Raw genomic sequence first — 17,845 nt, forward strand, 5'->3', positions numbered from 1 at the left:
TCTATTTTTTTCCAATGGGGCTGCGTTCACGTCACTTGACTGTCATGGTTGCGTGGTGGTTGCTATCGACCGCCCCCTCTAATCCTAACATGGCTCTAAAAACCACGCGGCAAAGGAGCTGCCGTCAATTGTGTTGTTTTTGTCTTAAACAAGGGTCCGATGGTTAAAAAATAGACAGATATTCCAAGGTATCCTTAAAAGGCACGTTGGATGTTTTTATTTTCTGCAGTTTAGACTTCGTCTATCATCTATTTTTGAAAGCAAAACACCAAGCTCATTGATTTAACAAGGCAAGGTTATTTTATACAATTAATTAAATATGTGTGAGAGGTCAGTCCTCCTTCTGAGTTTGCTTCCTATTTATGTGTAGTGTACACCCCTACTGTTCACCAGCAACCCCCCGCCCCTCCCCATATGGATTTGGAGAATTGTTGCCACGTCCCAGTGGTGGTGGTATCATATATATGAAAGAGGGCATTCAATTATAGGCCTACTACAATGATCAATTAGGAGGCCAAAGGCCTAAAGGAAGTGATGCAATAGGTGACTATAGTAAGCTATAGCCTACCTTGGGGTCTCTTATATATCTAAGGGGGTCTCAAAGTACGTATGCTTTAAATGCTCCACCATCATCCCAGTCCCCAAAAATCCTCCATTACAGGACTAAATGACTACAGGCCTGTCGCCCTGACGTCTGTGGTCCAGAAATCCTTTGAGAGACTGGTGTTGAACCATCTGAAGGACATTATAGGTCCCCTGCTGGACCCCCTGCAGTTTGCCTACAGGGCAAACAGGTCGGCGGATGATGCTGTCAACATGGGACTGCAATACATACTGCACCACCTCGACTACCCAGGGACGTATGCCAGGATCCTGTTTGTGGACTTCAGCTCGGCGTTCAACACCATCGTCCCTGAAATCCTACATCAGAAGCTCACCCAGTTCGAAGTGCCTGTCACCACCTGTCAGTGGATCATCAGCTTCCTGATTGACAGGCAGCAGCATGTCAGACTTTGGGAGCATCTCTTCAAAAACCCGGTCCATCAGCACTGGCGCCCCACAGGGGTGTGTCCTCTCCCCGCTGCTCTTCTCCATCTACACCAATGACTGCACCTCAAAGAACCCGTCCATAAAACTCCTGAAGTTTGCAGATGACACCACCGTCATTGGTTTGATCCAGGATGGTGATGAGTCTGCTTACAGACAGGAGGTGGAACAGTTGGTCCAATGGTGCAGTCAGCACCACCTGGTGTTAAACCACAACAAGACTGTGGAGATGACAGTGGACTTTCGGAGAAGTCCCCCCCCCCCACTCCCCCCCCTCACCATCCAGAACGACACAGTGTCCACTGTCGATTCCTTTAGGTTCCTAGGTACAACCATTTCACAGGACCTAAAATGGTGTCCCCACATTTACTCTGTCCAGAAAAAGGCCCAGCAGAGGTTATACTTCCTGCAACAACTAAGGAAGTTTAATCTGCCTAAAGAGCTGCTGACCACCTTCTACTCAGCCATCATCCAGTCTGTCATCTACACCTCGATCACTGTCTGGTTTGGGTCAGCCACCAAACGGGACAGGGCCAGACTGCAACGGACAAGTACGTGCGCTGCGGAGAAGATCTTGCAGCTGACCTTCCCACCATTGAGGACCTGTACAGTCCAGGGTCAGGAAAAGGGCAACAGAATCGCCCTAGATCCCTCACATTCTGGTCACAAAATGTTCAACCTCCTTCCCTCGGGCAGCGATACAGGGCACTGTTTGCCAAAACCAGCCGACACAAAATCAGTTTCCTTCCCCAAGCAGTCTCTCTGTTGAACGCTCAGAATTAGCCTCCCGCCACCCCTATTTATTATATTATTAACTTATATTATTACTTATTGTTTTTTTTGTTTTTTTTATATATTAACAATAGGTTAAATGTTGATTGTTGTTCATAGAGAGCAAAGGGACCGAACTCAAATTCCTCTTTTGTTCGGAAACCTGGCCAATGAAGCTGAATCTGAATCTGAATACGCATCAACCTGTGGCTCCAGCCCTACAGGAAATGACTCAGCAAGTGCTCCATCTCGTTGCACACTCACCCAGCGGCCGCTTTCAAGATTTTGGCCCTGAATTTCTTCCCACACCTACACCCTAGCCATCCCAACATGCATATCTGAGAATCAGGCCTCTCTTTAATAATGACAAAAAGTTTTGAGAGAAATACACATGAACTTTTGTTATCTCATAAGCGGCGTGGTGCCAGCTCCTTTTGACCTTTTGACCCCAGACTTCAAAGACGTGGCCACAGGCCAGCTGTGTCTGCACACCTTAAACCAAAAATGTACACCTCCATCCCACAAAAAATGGGGACTAGAAACTAACCTCCGTCTTTTGTACATTTATTCTACTGTTGGAGGTCCGCCCCTTTTCCTGGCCTTTTCAAGATAGCTAGGGATGCTAAAATGTTTACACACATTTCCCGGGGTCCCGAGAATGACATATCCGAGATTTGGAGTTCTAGCCCTTAGAGAAAAAAAAAATCCCAAATGGACTGTTATTTGGATAAAGCCCCTCAGAAGTGTTGCCTTCAAGACCTAGTGGTTCAGAATGTGGTGGAAAAGCAGTTTTTGAGAAAGGAAGGTCCTACCGCCCTGAAATTTGAATACCTTATTCTAAGGCCTAACTGGGACCCTCACACCGAAACTTGGCCCGGTCGGACCCCGAGGGCAGGAGGGGGGGGCCTGCCCTCGGGGTCCGTAAATGTTCAACTCACCACAGTTACCGGAGGGAAGATTGCCGAAAGCCCGCCAAGCTGCTGCTGATCAGATGGTACAAGAGATGAGGGATGCTGGCATTATTGAGCCATCAGAGTCCGTGGGTGTCACCAGTCGTAATGGTTCCTAAGGACGGAAGCTCAAGGTTTTGCGTCGACTACGGACCACTGAATGACAGAGCTGTTAAGGACTCCTACCCACTGCCGCGGATAGACGAGTCCCTCGATTACGTGGCTGGTTCAGCATGGTTCTCTTCATTGGACCTCCAGAGTGGGTACTGGCCGGTGGCCATGGCCCCAGAGGACAAAGCCAAGACCACCTTCACCACGGGACGTGGCTTGTGGCAGTTCACCACCATGCCATTCGGGCTATGCAACGCCCCTGCCACATTTGAAAGGCTGATGGAAAAGGTTCTTGTGGGTATGCCCCCTGAACGTTGCCTCGTCTACCTGGATGATCTCCTTGTCCATGGACCATGTTTTGACTCGGTATTTGGGAGCCTGGTGGAGGTACTGGAGCGGATCAAGCATGCTGGCCTGAAGCTTCACCCGGGGAAGTGCAGCTTCCTACGGCAAGAGGTCTCCTTCTTGGCCCACAAGATCAGTGGAGCTGGCATCATGGCAGAGCCAGATAAGGTAGCAGCCGTCAGGGATTGGCCTACCCCCACTGACATCCACCAGCTAAGATCGTTCTTAGGACTCGCATTCCTATTACAGGTGCTTTGTGGCTGGGTTCTCTACTGTAGCTGCCCCCATGTTCATCTTAATGCGCAAAGACACACCATTCAAATGGGCAGCACAACAGAATGCAGCCTTCCATGAGCTGAAACAGGCCTAATGTTAGGGTGACCAGAGGACACTTCGTCGCGGGGGGGGGGGGGGGGGGGGGGGGTTGGGGGGCGAAGCATCACGGCCGAGGCGAAAACATGGGTATTTTTTCTTTAGTTCGTCCGTGAACTTACATTTACGTTTAGGCATGGCTGCAGATGTAATGTGCTGTTCTAAACAGAGTGGAAGCGGCAAGGTGCTCAATGTTGCCAGATTGGAAATGGCAAAGTAACGTACCAAAGGCTCAAAATGGTCGTATTTGGAGGATAATTATCGTGGCTCTGGCAACCCTGAGATCGGTCGCCCAATGACAGACTCTCTCTACAGTCAGCTCGCGCAAGAAGGTGGAACGTAAGGGAGATACCATTTCCAGAACTTAGAAGGCCGTAATAACCATAGACATATACAATGGTAATAACTAGTAGGTTATGTGAAAGACCCAGAAACACAAATATGCGACGAGGCAAAAACAAATATGCGACGAGATAATGTCCGAAAACCGGACATTATCATCAATTAATAAAAAAAAACCGGACGCCCCGGACGGGACGTAAAAAGCGGACATGTCCGGGGAAAAGAGGACGTTTGGTCAGCCTACCTTATGTAAGGATCCAGTGTTGGCTGCACAAAACACAGAGTTGCCATTTATCCTTGACACGGACGCTAGCAACACAGGCCTTGGTGCTGTACTCTCGCAGCTGACCCTTGACGGAGAGCGGGTTGTTGCTTACCACAGTCTTACCTTGGATAAGTCGGAGAGGAACTATTGTGTCAGACGCAAGGAACTGTTGGCAGTGATTGATGCAGTAAACCATTTCAAGCACATCCTCTGCGGCCTTCCATACACCATTCGCACTGATCATGCTGCTTTGAGGTGGCTCATGTCCTTTAAAGAGCCTGAAGGACAAGTCGCCAGATGGATCAAACAACTCCAGGCCTTTCAGTTCACCATACAACACGGAGCCGGTGAGAGTCACACAAAGGCAGACAGCCTCTCCCGCCGACCGTGTGCCCCAGACTGTCACCACTGCAACCGGGAAGAAGAACGGGAGGCAAGTTAACCTACAGACAGGGGAGGTGATCTGTCGAGCCCTATTCCCGATGATGTTCGGGGTTGGGCTGGCCAGCAAACCGAGGACCCTGACCTTACAATTTTGTCACATTTAGTGTTTAGAATTACGATTGTTTGTTCTAACTTTCCATCTGTTACTACAGTGCGATTTAGTGTTGTGATCAGTTAAGAGGTAGTTCTTCTTGCTATAGTTTCTGCTACTTAAGGGGGAACAAAAGACTTGATGGCTGGGCGGAGCCAAGTCTGCCTGAGCTACCATGCCCATTTAAGGGCTAGCTATTGTTAGCGTCAGGACCCAGCAAACGAAGACCCAGGAAACAAAGACTAAGGGAGTCTCTCTGCGGGTGTCCCTCGAGGAAGCCCGGGGAAGCCACCTGCCCTATTGTAGCTATGTGTCGTACTTCAATCATTGTCAGGATTTCTACCCGTAGACGGCGTTACCATGGCTCCTCTGCTCGGCGCAGTAACCCGTCTAATCTTTGCCATCCACCTACCCTTGCTTACACTGACCTTGAGGTAATGTGAGGACTCTGGAACTGCCAATCGGCGGTCAAGAAGGCAGACTTGATTTCCGCCTACGCGTCCCTCATGACCCTTCACTTCCTGGCCCTGACAGAGACCTGGATCACTCCAGGGAACTCTGCTACTCCTGCTGCCCTCTCCACCGTCTACTCATTCTCGCACACCCCTAGACCATCTGGGCGAGGAGGGGGGACCGGACTCCTCATCTCGCCCATGTGGTCCTACCAGGTCCTTCCACTAGAACACTTGGCCAGATCTGTGTTTGAACTCCACACTGTCACTGTCACCATTCCTATCAAGCTCTCCATTGTGGTGATCTACCGTCCTCCAGGTCCCCTCCGTGACTTCTACGACGAGATGGATGCCCTCCTCAGCTGCTTTCCTGAGGATGGCACACCACTCGTTATCCTCGGCGACTTCAACATCCTGCCAGAGAAATTGCACTCACCTGAACTAACCAACTTTATCGCCACCTTTGACTTAACGCTATCCCCTTCTCCTCCCAAACACAGGGCCGGGAACCAGCTTGACCTAATATTCACCAGGTCCGGTGGCACCTCTGCTCTCTCCGTTACCCCGCTCCCTGTGTCTGACCATCACTTTGTTGATTTTTCTCTCCCCTTGAAATCCTCTCCCCCCTCCGCTCTAGTCCCCACATTGCACCACTCGCCGTAACCTCAAATCCCTCTAAGTTTGCCTCCACTGTTCTGTCTTCACTACCTTCTATCGAACGATTTTCTCAACTATCTACAGATGAATTTTCAGACACTCTGCTATCCTCCCTCTCCTCCTCCTTGGATTCCCTCTGTCCCTTCCACTCCAGACCAGCGTGATCCCCCCCCCCCTGGCTGTCCCATCCTCTGCGGACTTGTCGAACAAAGTTGCGAGCAGCTGAGAGGAAATGGAAGAGATCAGACTGTCCTTATGATCTATCTCACTATCTTTTCATTCTTTCTGATTTCACCGCTTGTGTGTCAACAACCAAATCTGCCTTCTACTGGAACAAAATCAACTCCTCCGCCTCAAACCCCAGGAAACTGTTTTCCCTGTTCTTGTCCCTCCTCAACCCTCCCTCAACCCAACCTCCTTCCTGCCTCACTGCTGATGACTTTGTTAACTACTTTACCCAGAAAGTGAAGGATATTAGCTCCTCTTTTATCCCTGCCTCCATTCTCCCTCCTCTGTCTTTACCCAATTTAGCCCTCTCACCTCTGACGATGTCAACAGAATAATAACATCTAACCATGCCACCACCTGCCCCCTAGACGCTATCCCCTCCAGGATGTCTCAAACGACATCCTGCCATTTCTCACCTCACTTATCAACACCTCCCTCACTTCAGGCATTGTTCCAGCGTCTTTCAAGACTTCCAGAATAAAGCCTCTTCTCAAAAAACCAACTCTTAATACCACCGACATCCAGAACTACAGACCGGTATCTCTTCTTGCATTACTGTCTAAAACACTGGAACGTGCCGTTGCTAACCAACTGTCCTCCTATCTCTCATCTAACAACCTCCTCGTCCCTCTCATCGGTTCTCATTCTCCGCAACCTGTCCGCAGCATTTGACACAGTGAACCACCAGATCCTCCTTGCCACTCTTGCCGAACTTGGCATCGATGAATCTGCTCTTTCCTGGTTCACATCCTACCTGACGAACCGCACCTATCAAGTGACATGGAATGGCTCCTTGTCCAAACCTTGCACGCTTGAAACTGGTGTCCCTCAAGGCTCTGTACTGGGGCCTCTTCTGTTCAGATCTCTGGGCTCTGTAATTGCATCACACGGCTTTTCCCATCACTGCTATGCTGACGACACTCTATTTCTCTCTTTCCCCTCATCTGATAAAGCCCTGATTGCAACACGCATATCGGAATGTCTGGCGGACGTCAGCACCTGGACAACTGCCCATCCCCTGAGGCTTAACCTCAACAAAACCGAGCTCCTCCTAATCCCAGGGAAAGATTGAGACCGTTGAGAACATCACTGTATCTCCTTCTCCAACTGCCAGAAACCTCGGTGTGGTATTGGACAATCCGTTATGCTGCACCGCAAACATCACTGCGGTGGCCCGATCCTGCAGATTTGCACTTTACAACATCTGCAGAATCCGGCCCTTCCTCACAAGGGAAGCAGCTCAGCTTCTAGTCCAATCATCTGGTTTGGTTTTTAGCTGTGTTGATTGATTTTTTTGGCAGTAGTCGAGGCGGGTCATCTCCCGCCTCGACTACTGCAATTCCCTCCTGGCTGGACTTCCTGCCTCTGCGATTAAACCTTTGCAGCGCATCCAGAATGCGGCAGCGCGCCTCGTGTTCAACCTACCGAAGTTCTCCCATGTGACCCCCCCTCTTCCGGGACCTCCATTGGCTCCCTGTAGTAGCTTGCATCAATTTAAGACGATTGTACTGGCATACAAGGCAGCCGATGGGACTGCCCCTGCCTACCTCCAAGCATTGCTAAAGCCACACACCCCAGCTCGATCCCTCCGCTCAACTACCTCAGCTGGACGTCTGGTACCGCCATCGCTAAGAGCTAGCAAAGGCCGTTCAGCAAAGTCACAACTTTTCTCGGTTTTGGGACCTCAGTGGTGGAACGAGCTCCCTGCCACTCTCAGGACTGCAGAGTCACTCACCATCTTCTGAAAAAGACTCAAGACTCACCTGTTCAGAGTCCACCGCGACTCTGCATAGCCACCCTCCCCCTTCTGGCCACCATTGTACATTGTATGGTGTTGTATTGTATTGTATTATATTACTTAACTGTGTAGCAACTGCAGTAGCTGCTATCATTGCTGTAACAGGGGGGAATTGGTTAGCCTAGCGATTTTTGTACTTGCACTTGGTTCTATGAACATCCTTTCTGTACTGACAGCTGATAAGCCGCTTTGGATAAAAGCGTCTGCTAAATGCCCTAAATGTAAATGTAAATGTTAAAACGGTTATGGGATGGCTGGAAACAGACAACCGGCCGCCCTGGGAAGATGTGGTGGCCCAGTCGGCCACAGTCAGAGACCTGTGGTCCCAACGTCCTGGGGTGGAGCTGCAGGAAGGATTCCTGAAGAGATGCTGGCGTGAGCCAGCCCTTGGGGAGCCACGCTGGCAGGTGGTTGTGCCAAAGGACCTCTGGGACAAAGTGCTGGAGGCACATCATGGATCCCCCAGAGTAGGTCACTATGGGGTGACAAAGACATTGAGACGGCTACGGGAGGCAGGTAGATGTTGAGGACTACTGTCGCCGCTGCGACTCCTGTACCACTCGTAAATGGCCCCAAGGTCAGTCCCATGCACCTCTACAGCAGCACCGTGTCGGGGCACCGATGGACAGGGCGGCAGTCGATGTGTTGAGCCCACTTCCCCGTACCCGCAGAGGGAACCGGTATGTGTTGGTCGCCATTGACTACTTCACAAAGTGGATGGAAGCATACCCCCTACCTGACCAAGAAGCCACAACCGTGGCCGAAGCTTTGGTGCAAGGAATGTTCAGCCGCTTTGGGACACCCTCGGAGCTCCACTTTTGAATCACAAGTATTCACCACCATGTGTAGACAAATTGGCATCCGGAAGTCAAGAACCACCCCGCTTAACCCTCAAAGCGATGAGTTGGTGGAGCGCTTCATGCGGACCTTAGGCGCCCAATTAGCCCTCAACACCGCTCCAGATCAGAGTGATTGGGACCTGCAACTACCCCTCATCCTCATGGCGTGCCGCAGTGCAGTCCAAGAATCCGCTGGCTGTACTCCTGCATTGTTGATGTTGGGCAGGGAGCTCAGAACGCCGCCAGAGCTGGCCTACGGACGACTGCCCGATGCACCAGAAGCCATGGCTGGCCCGGAGTATGCCAGGCAGTTACAGGACCGCCTGGAAACGGCCCACAGATTCGCCAGACACCAGGCCCAGCAGGCAGGGATTTTTCAGAAGCGATGCCATGACATGCACACTAAGGGGCAGGAGTTCCAGGCTGGGGACCTCGCCTGGACCTAAGAGGGTAAAATGCTGTTTCCCCAAGCTGGACAGCAAATGGGTTGGCCCCTGGTATGTGGTTGAGAGAGTTGGCGAGGTTGTGTATAGAGTCCGACTGGCTCCCAGAGGCCGCACAGTTGCGCTGCACAGGGATAGGATGGCACCATACCAGGGGAATCATCAGCCCACCTTCCCTGTGACGACTCCCAGGGAGCGGGTCAAGTCACCTCGCCACTGGAGGACCCCACCGAGACAGCAACAGAATGTGCCTCAAGGGGAGGAGGTGATGCCACTTGGAGCTGTGGTGCCGAGGAACACGGCTGCAACAACAGGAACTCCTCTGTTGGATGGTGGAGTAAGGAGGTTGCAGAGGGTACGGCGACTCCCGGGTCGCTTTCAAGACTATGCTCTTCCTCAGGGACGAGGAATTAGAGGGGGGGGCTGTGTAGCGACCCAGCAGGACTATGGGGGGAATTGACGGGGAGTTTGTGGGGGGGAGGAGTTGCCCTAGTTCAGCCTGATAGGCCAGTTGGGATAGGGGGCGGGAACAGCTAGCCAGTGTTCGGGTTCGGCATATTGTTTTGGGCACTCCTCCAACCCTAGTTAGTTGTACGGAAAGGATAATAAAGCCTGGTTCTCTGGTTAAACGTCAGCCCCTCTGTGTCCTCATCATTGCGATAGTTAGCCCCTGCAGTGTCTTGCCGCAAACGCTACAATACTAAACAATACAAAACAAATAAAAACAAAATATCCCTTATACTTTTAACATGTAAACACATTCTTCTTGAGCAATTACAAAAACTCTACCCCCTCTTGATCTTGACTTCAACGCAGCACCCACGGCGATCGGAATCAGGCTGATCAAGAAGATCGACGGGTTCACGGCATCAGTGGAACGGTTGTGATCAGGGCCTCGTTTCCCGATAACGATGTATCTTCGCTCGTACGCTCCTTCTCACGATGGATCTTGCAAACCATCGTGAATTTCTTTGGAGCGTTTCCCGAAACTCCTCTTAACATGAACGCACGTTCACTGCACTCACAACTTTCGTAGGATTGTAACTGTCCACTGACACGTTGCTGAAACGGGCTATGTAGGAGGGGGAGACGCAGGAATGTTGCAGAAAAATTGGGTTAAAAAGCATTAAAATATCTCCCCATCAAGGCCAACTGCAGAGTAGCCTACTAAAAGAATAGACTGCAATGATATGAATGCTAAAGATATTAAAACCCATTTGATTAGGCCTAGGCCGACATATGCTATATCAGTCCTAATCCTGAACGCACTGTGCATGCATTTTTTCACGGCATTTCCCCCCCTGAAATAATTCCATATTACAAAATTCCAAAATAGCTTGTTGCGCATGCAATAATGAGTTCACATCTGAGTGTAGACTACAAACGCGATTAACTATGGTCAGGGATGTTCGTTACTGTCTAGACAGGGTCCCATAAATAGTGAACTTCATCACAGCCTCACCGAAGCACCTATAATGCTTAATGCAAACAATCGCATGTATGTTTGGAATTTTATATTGCTGTAATAAATTATGTTGTTGTTTACTTCTAACATGCCTCCATCTTTGCTGTTTAAATCTAACATTAGTCTATGAGTAATATATCGGCGGTAACCACTGTTTTAAGTTGCGAAATTGCGCCAGCTGGGCATTCCGTGGTATTGGATGTGTTTTAATAAAACGCATCCAATACACGGAATGTCCGCTTATGACGCCATTGAGGCTATAGTAGGCTAACGATGCTCTTGGCATCCTACGAGTACACCTGGAGTCCTCGTTAGCTAGGAGCGCTTGTTCGACGCACTTCACGATCCACTTAGGCTAAAGATGCTTTCGGGAAACAGGCCCAGGTCTAAAGGACTAAAAGACAGGACAAACACATTGGGCCAATTGCTCTGTCAGTTAGCATTGCTGCGCTTTAAAACCGTACTCCTTAAAGGCCCACTATGCAACTTCGGGCATTTCTTCGCTGTTTTCTTGGTTTTGGCATGCACATTTCTCTACACAGCGCCCCCTACAGCTTCGTAGTAGATATTTTACAACACTGTCGTAACAACTCGTTGACGACCCTTCCCCATGCACTTCTATGCGAGCCATGTGCATTTGTTTTCAAAGAAGCCGGCGAATGCGTGGAGCCATGTCCGCAGTAGATGTTCAAAAAGTGTAGGCAAGGTTATACATTTTTTAAATGGTGTATTTGTATTGCAATAAACATAAATCCATCCTTTTTTATAGTTGACGGGGAGAATTTATAACCTAGATTATAATTGTTTTATCTTAGGTTGAACAGAACAATCAGTGTAAGAGTGTTGGCCAACATAATAATCTAAATAAACAAGAACCTGGATTCGGGGATTCAGTCTGTATCTGCGGGACGAGACAGACGAACAGCAAAACACCCATGGAAACAAAGGTGTTTATATGGTTGCAACCAAGCAAGCTAGAAACATACAGGGCTCACAACAAAACGGTTGAGAAAACAATTTTTACAGGGCTCACAACAATATGGTTGAGTAAACACATTTGTACAGAGACTATCAATATCAAGAATACCACGAAGACAAAGTTCACCCAAGGGTACTTTCAATTTCAAAAGCAACACGGCCAAGTCGGCGTCTGATTTGCAGTCTTCTTTTTCTTTCAGTTCACGCTATTCCTGAAAAGCTTGCCCAACGTTTACTCGTGTATGGCCTCTCTGTCGGTCAGTCTCCCTTTTCTCTTCTTCTGTTCCTCCGACATTGGGTTTCTCTGTCTCTTTTTAGTCGGCTGATCCATGATGAATGTAACAATCCCTTAGTTACTTGTGTTTATATCGAGCCGGTTCCGTGTTTGGAGGTCTGTGCCGTAAAGCAATTCGTTACTTCGCGAGACCCGAGACTCCCGCGAGAGTGGGCGGCGGGTCGCCGGCAGAAACATATTCCTTTTCTCCGCCAAGATGTGCAAGGGGGAGTCGAAACAACGAACAATCGAACAAAAATGTATAATAGAACCATTGCAATGACTCTTAGCCTGTTATATTAAGGTAAATCAAGCCAAAAAAGTTGCATAGTTCCCCTTTCACTCGTGTCTGATCTCTTTTCTGGTCCATTCTTCTTTTGTTCCACCGAAAGTCGCCTCTTGGGTCCTTTATCAGTCGATTGATCCATGATGAATGCAACAATTGCCTCGCAACTGGCTGTTTATATCTAGCCGGTGCCATGTTTGGGTGTGTGTCTGTGCCGTAAAGCATTTTTGAAACTACAATCTGACTACATTTTCTAGGCGCGATTGGATACTTCCGCTGCGTCACATCCGGATTGTGTCCGTCCGAACAGAGCAAGTTGCATATCGTCCATTATGTCCATATGTCCATTTTTGCCGATTTTGAGATTTTACGATGATAGTTATGTCCAGGTTCATTTCCGTATACAGTATGCGTCATGAACCTAATTAAACAATGAAAAGTTGTGAAATACGTCATCTGATTTTCAAGTATATCCATTTGGTGTCAAAGCTGTCAATCCTGCCGCGTATCTCCCGCCCTGTGGAGTCATCTCATTAGCGTCTCTGGAAGCGCATCATCGGGTAGCTGTTGGGCAAAATAACCTGCTGAGCACATCACATGTACATTATAAATATAGCTAACTCCTACCCTAGCTTGAGGAGCACAACACATGGCAGTCACGTTATAATATAGTCAACTTTTAACACATAACACACACATGATAACATGGTCAGGTGAAGGCCAGAACCAAGGCCCCATCTCTCCTCCCGGCAAATGGTAAACACTCAGACAATGCACCGTTTCATCCTCAGAACGGGAGGGCCACAAACAGGAGACTCTGTGAGGCTCTCCCCCGTCAGGAAGAACACAAGAAGATACACATGCATACACTAGGGCCTGGGAGGCAAGGTCAAGACACACAGAACCATAGACATCTTAAACGCACACACCTCACCAAGAGGAAGATACAGCATAAGAGTGTGTCACAGAGAGATTCTAACACTTCTTCTGAAGCAGACCTTCCACGGAGGCGAAGCTCTGGACGAACCATCAGCGCTGATTAGGGACTTAGACATATTCGATTTCTCACGCTTTATGACTCTGTATAACCGTTGCCACTTTACTTAATAAATCCAAGGTCCTCGTGCCGATAGACTTTATTACCTCTCCGTCTCATTTTATCTGATCCAGTAACTAGACAGACCGTTTTTCCCTTCAATTTGGTGACCTCCGACGTGATTTTTTCTGAATTGAACACGCAACTGGGAAACGAGAGACGGAGAGCGGCACGACCTCGAGACCCCGGAGCACCGGACCGATTCCTGCAGTCTCACCTCGCGCGCGCCCAACAAAAGGTAGGCAGAACCTGTTGATAAAATCCAAACTCTGCATAGTTATATAGGAACCACATTAGGAGGTGAGACTGTGAGAGCGGTTCGCTACGGGATATCTCGTGGGGACGAATAGAGTTGCATTCCAGCATTGCCCCATAAACCCAATTGACCCTGAACGCGTGACACATCGAATATCGGCTCGTTGCATGGTGAAAGAATACCCTCGAGACCATAGGGCCTATAAGAATCGGTCATAGTGATACAAGACTACCGATGGCCGAATAATGTATGCCTGGGCCAAGAGTGGAGCCCAGAGGGATGCCTGGGCCGCGGGTGGAACCCAGAGGGAATGAGAAGGGCCTATAAGAATCGGTCATAGTGATACAAGACTACCGATGGCCGAATAATGTATGCCTGGGCCAAGAGTGGAGCCCAGAGGGATGCCTGGGCCGCGGGTGGAACCCAGAGGGAATGAGAAGGGCCTATAAGAATCGGTCATAGTGATACAAGACTACCGATGGCCGAATAATGTATGCCTGGGCCAAGAGTGGAGCCCAGAGGGATGCCTGGGCCGCGGGTGGAACCCAGAGGGAATGAGAAGAAAAAACTAGGGCCTATAAGAATCGGTCATAGTGATACAAGACTACCGATGGCCGAATAATGTATGCCTGGGCCAAGAGTGGAGCCCAGAGGGATGCCTGGGCCGCGGGTGGAACCCAGAGGGAATGAGAAGAAAAAACTAGGGCCTATAAGAATCGGTCATAGTGATACAAGACTACCGATGGCCGAATAATGTATGCCTGGGCCAAGAGTGGAGCCCAGAGGGATGCCTGGGCCGCGGGTGGAACCCAGAGGGAATGAGAAGGGCCTATAAGAATCGGTCATAGTGATACAAGACTACCGATGGCCAAATAATGAATGTGTATTAAATAATTCTATGTGGTAAGAAGGTTAGAGTCCCTTTGCAGAGGAAACCGTATGCCTGGGGCACGAGTGACACACAGAGAGACAGTGTGTGTATGCGTGAGAGAGGCTGTGTGTGTGTGTGTAAGAGGCCCAGAGAGATTGAGACGGAGAGGCTGTGTGTGTGTGTGTAAGAGGCCCAGAGAGATTGAGACGGAGAGACTGTGTGTGTGTGTGTGTGTGTGTGTGAGAGGCCCAGAGAGAGAGAAAGAAAGAGAACAAGCGTATTTGTGGGCCGGCTAAATATAGAAATAAATCAATTAATGATAACCCGGCTATGTGTGCAACGCTTGCTTGCTTTGTTATGCTCAACGCTATTTTGCCGTATCTGATGATTGTGGGTGCGGGACACAGAATGAGAAGTCTGTTGATATGTGTTTGTGTACGTCTGCGCGAAAGAGAGAATCTGTGAGTGAATCAGTGAGTGTATGCGTGGTCCGCTCTATCTTCGCCCGTTAAAACGGGTAAAGGAAAGAATAGATAGATTGATAATAATGAATAATGTCTCTCTGACGTATTGCTTCGGTCTATGGCTTAACCTGCGGAAATAGATAAATTGACAATGATAAATAACCTTTTTACTGTGTTGCTTCCATTTACTGTTGGACCCGTTAAAACTAGACCTAGATAAGTTGACAAGGATAAGAGATATCTCTTTTACTGTGTTTCATTGAATTACTGCTGGACCTGTCGCATAGATAAACTGCGATACTAAACAACATCTCTTTGCCGCGTGGGTTGATGGTTTAGTCTGTTGAAGCGGATTAATCAATAAGGACAGATAACGATTATTGTCTATAAGGAATATCTGGATGTATTGAATAACGTCTCTAGGACTTGTGGTTGTTTTTTGCTTCCTCCCCCTCTGTTTTTTCCTCCTTTTTTCTCGTTCTCCTCCTCCAAGAGTGACAAGGGTTACCCCCTAGTCTCTCATCCGCTCTCGTGTGTTAGACAGGCCACACAGAGTTATAGCATCACGGCCGCCATTTTTTGAGTTCTCTCACTCAGTCCCAAGCCACACCTCCCCCTCCGCCAAATCTGGACCACTCCGACTCTGCCCTTCCTCAACTACAGCGCCCCCTGCTGGACCACTCCAGCCCTACCCTTCCTCAACTACACCGCCCCCTACTGGACCACTCCAGCCCTACCCTTCCTCAACTACACCGCCCCCTACTGGACCACTCCAGCCCTACCCTTCCTCAACTACACCGCCCCCTGCTGGACCACTCCGACTCTGCCCTTCCTCAACTACAGCGCCCCCTGCTGGACCACTCCAGCCCTACCCTTCCTCAACTACACCGCCCCCTACTGGACCACTCCAGCCCTACCCTTCCTCAACTACACCGCCCCCTACTGGACCACTCCAGCCCTACCCTTCCTCAACTACACCGCCCCCTGCTGGACCACTCCGACTCTGCCCTTCCTCAACTACAGCGCCCCCTGCTGGACCACTCCAGCCCTACCCTTCCTCAACTACACCGCCCCCTACTGGACCACTCCAGCCCTACCCTTCCTCAACTACACCGCCCCCTACTGGACCACTCCAGCCCTACCCTTCCTCAACTACACCGCCCCCTACTGGACCACTCCAGCCCTACCCTTCCTCAACTACACCGCCCCCTACTGGACCACTCCAGCCCTACCCTTCCTCAACTACACCGCCCCCTGCTGGACCACTCCAGCCCTACCCTTCCTCAACTACACCGCCCCCTATTGGACCACTCCAGCCCTACCCTTCCTCAACTACACCGCCCCCTACTGGACCACTCCAGCCCTACCCTTCCTCAACTACACCGCCCCCTGCTGGACCACTCCAGCCCTACCCTTCCTCAACTACACCGCCCCCTATTGGACCACTCCAGCCCTACCCTTCCTCAACTACACCGCCCCCTACTGGACCACTCCAGCCCTACCCTTCCTCAACTACACCGCCCCCTACTGGACCACTCCAGCCCTACCCTTCCTCAACTACAGCGCCCCCTGCTGGACCACTCCGACTCTGCCCTTCCCCAACTACAGTGCCCACTGCTGGACAACAACAACCCTGCCCTTCCCCGACTACATCGCCTCCAAATAGACAGCATCAATACCAATCCAACCCCGACTCTCGATCACCCCCTGTTAGAAGGATTATCCCAGTTACTAATAAAGCTAAAAAGACAAACCTCCCCGCATCCGGCCTTCAGTGCAAAGGCGTCCACAACCCCGACCACCCCCATACCAGGCTGCTGTAAGAAGAAGCGGCGAACACGCCCACCATGTCGGACGAGCGACGAAGAGCCCCCGGAGAGGATTGGCAAGACGAACACCAGAGAAGCCAAGACAGAGAGCGATCCTCAGCCTCCCGGCCCACTGACAGCCACTCACCCCCACCCTCCCCGGAGAGGGCTCACCTACCCATGCCGAGATTGTTCTGTCCCCTAGAATCGACAACACCAGTTCAGTCCCAGCCAAAAGCCCCCGCCTCATACACCCTACCTTCCCCATTAATGACCCCCTCCCAGTTCAGCCCTGACCCAGATCACTTAAGGGACCCCCGTACCAATAAGAGCGAGCCCCGCCGCCCCCGGCCAGGTATACAAGAGGCTTTTATGGCACCTCTATTGATAGATGCGGAGGGAAGAGCAGCATACACACCATGGAGCCACCGGGACATGGCCAACCTGGTCGCCCGCTTGCCAACGCTCACGGCAGGAGCCTCGGCCTGGATCAGAAGATTTGAAACTGAGACGTCTGGCGATCTCCTGACCCTGGGAGACATACGAGCCATCATCGGCAGGGCACATGGTGCCGGACGAATCATTGAACTGGAGACACTGAACAAGACTGAGGCCCTACCTGACAACACCCCCTTCGAAGCTTACCGAAACCTCTTCTGGGAGAGTCTCAGGGCGCTCTTCCCAGCCGACGCAGGCAGAGTGGGAATCTCCGGCCTGACCATCAAACCTGAAGAATCTATCTTTCAGTACATAGAAAGGGCTGAAGGATTGTGGACGGATAATAATGACTGTCCCCCACACAGTAGCAAACTGGCGACACAGACATTCCAGCGGGCAATAATACAGGGACTGCCACCCACGGTCCAGAGGAGACTGAAGACAGTGGTGGCACTGCACTCCAAGCCCCGGACGGAATGGGTGGCTCACCTTAATCACCACCACCGACTCGAGGAAGACAAACGACTTGAAAAGGATGATGATTACGAGGAATTGAAGAAGCAACTCGTGAGGATGCAGATCAAGGAGCTAGCCGAGAAATCCCAGCTGCACAAAAGACCAAGGACGACATGGGGACCCATGAGTATGATGCCTGTAGCGGCCCCACTGCCGACACCCCCAACGCCCCCAGCCCCGACGCCTACCCCACCAATAACACCAGCACCAATGCCCCTATCATGCGCAATGTATCAGA

The sequence above is a fragment of the Gadus chalcogrammus genome, chromosome 4 (assembly GCF_026213295.1).
Source record: "Gadus chalcogrammus isolate NIFS_2021 chromosome 4, NIFS_Gcha_1.0, whole genome shotgun sequence".
NCBI lineage: Eukaryota > Metazoa > Chordata > Actinopteri > Gadiformes > Gadidae > Gadus > Gadus chalcogrammus.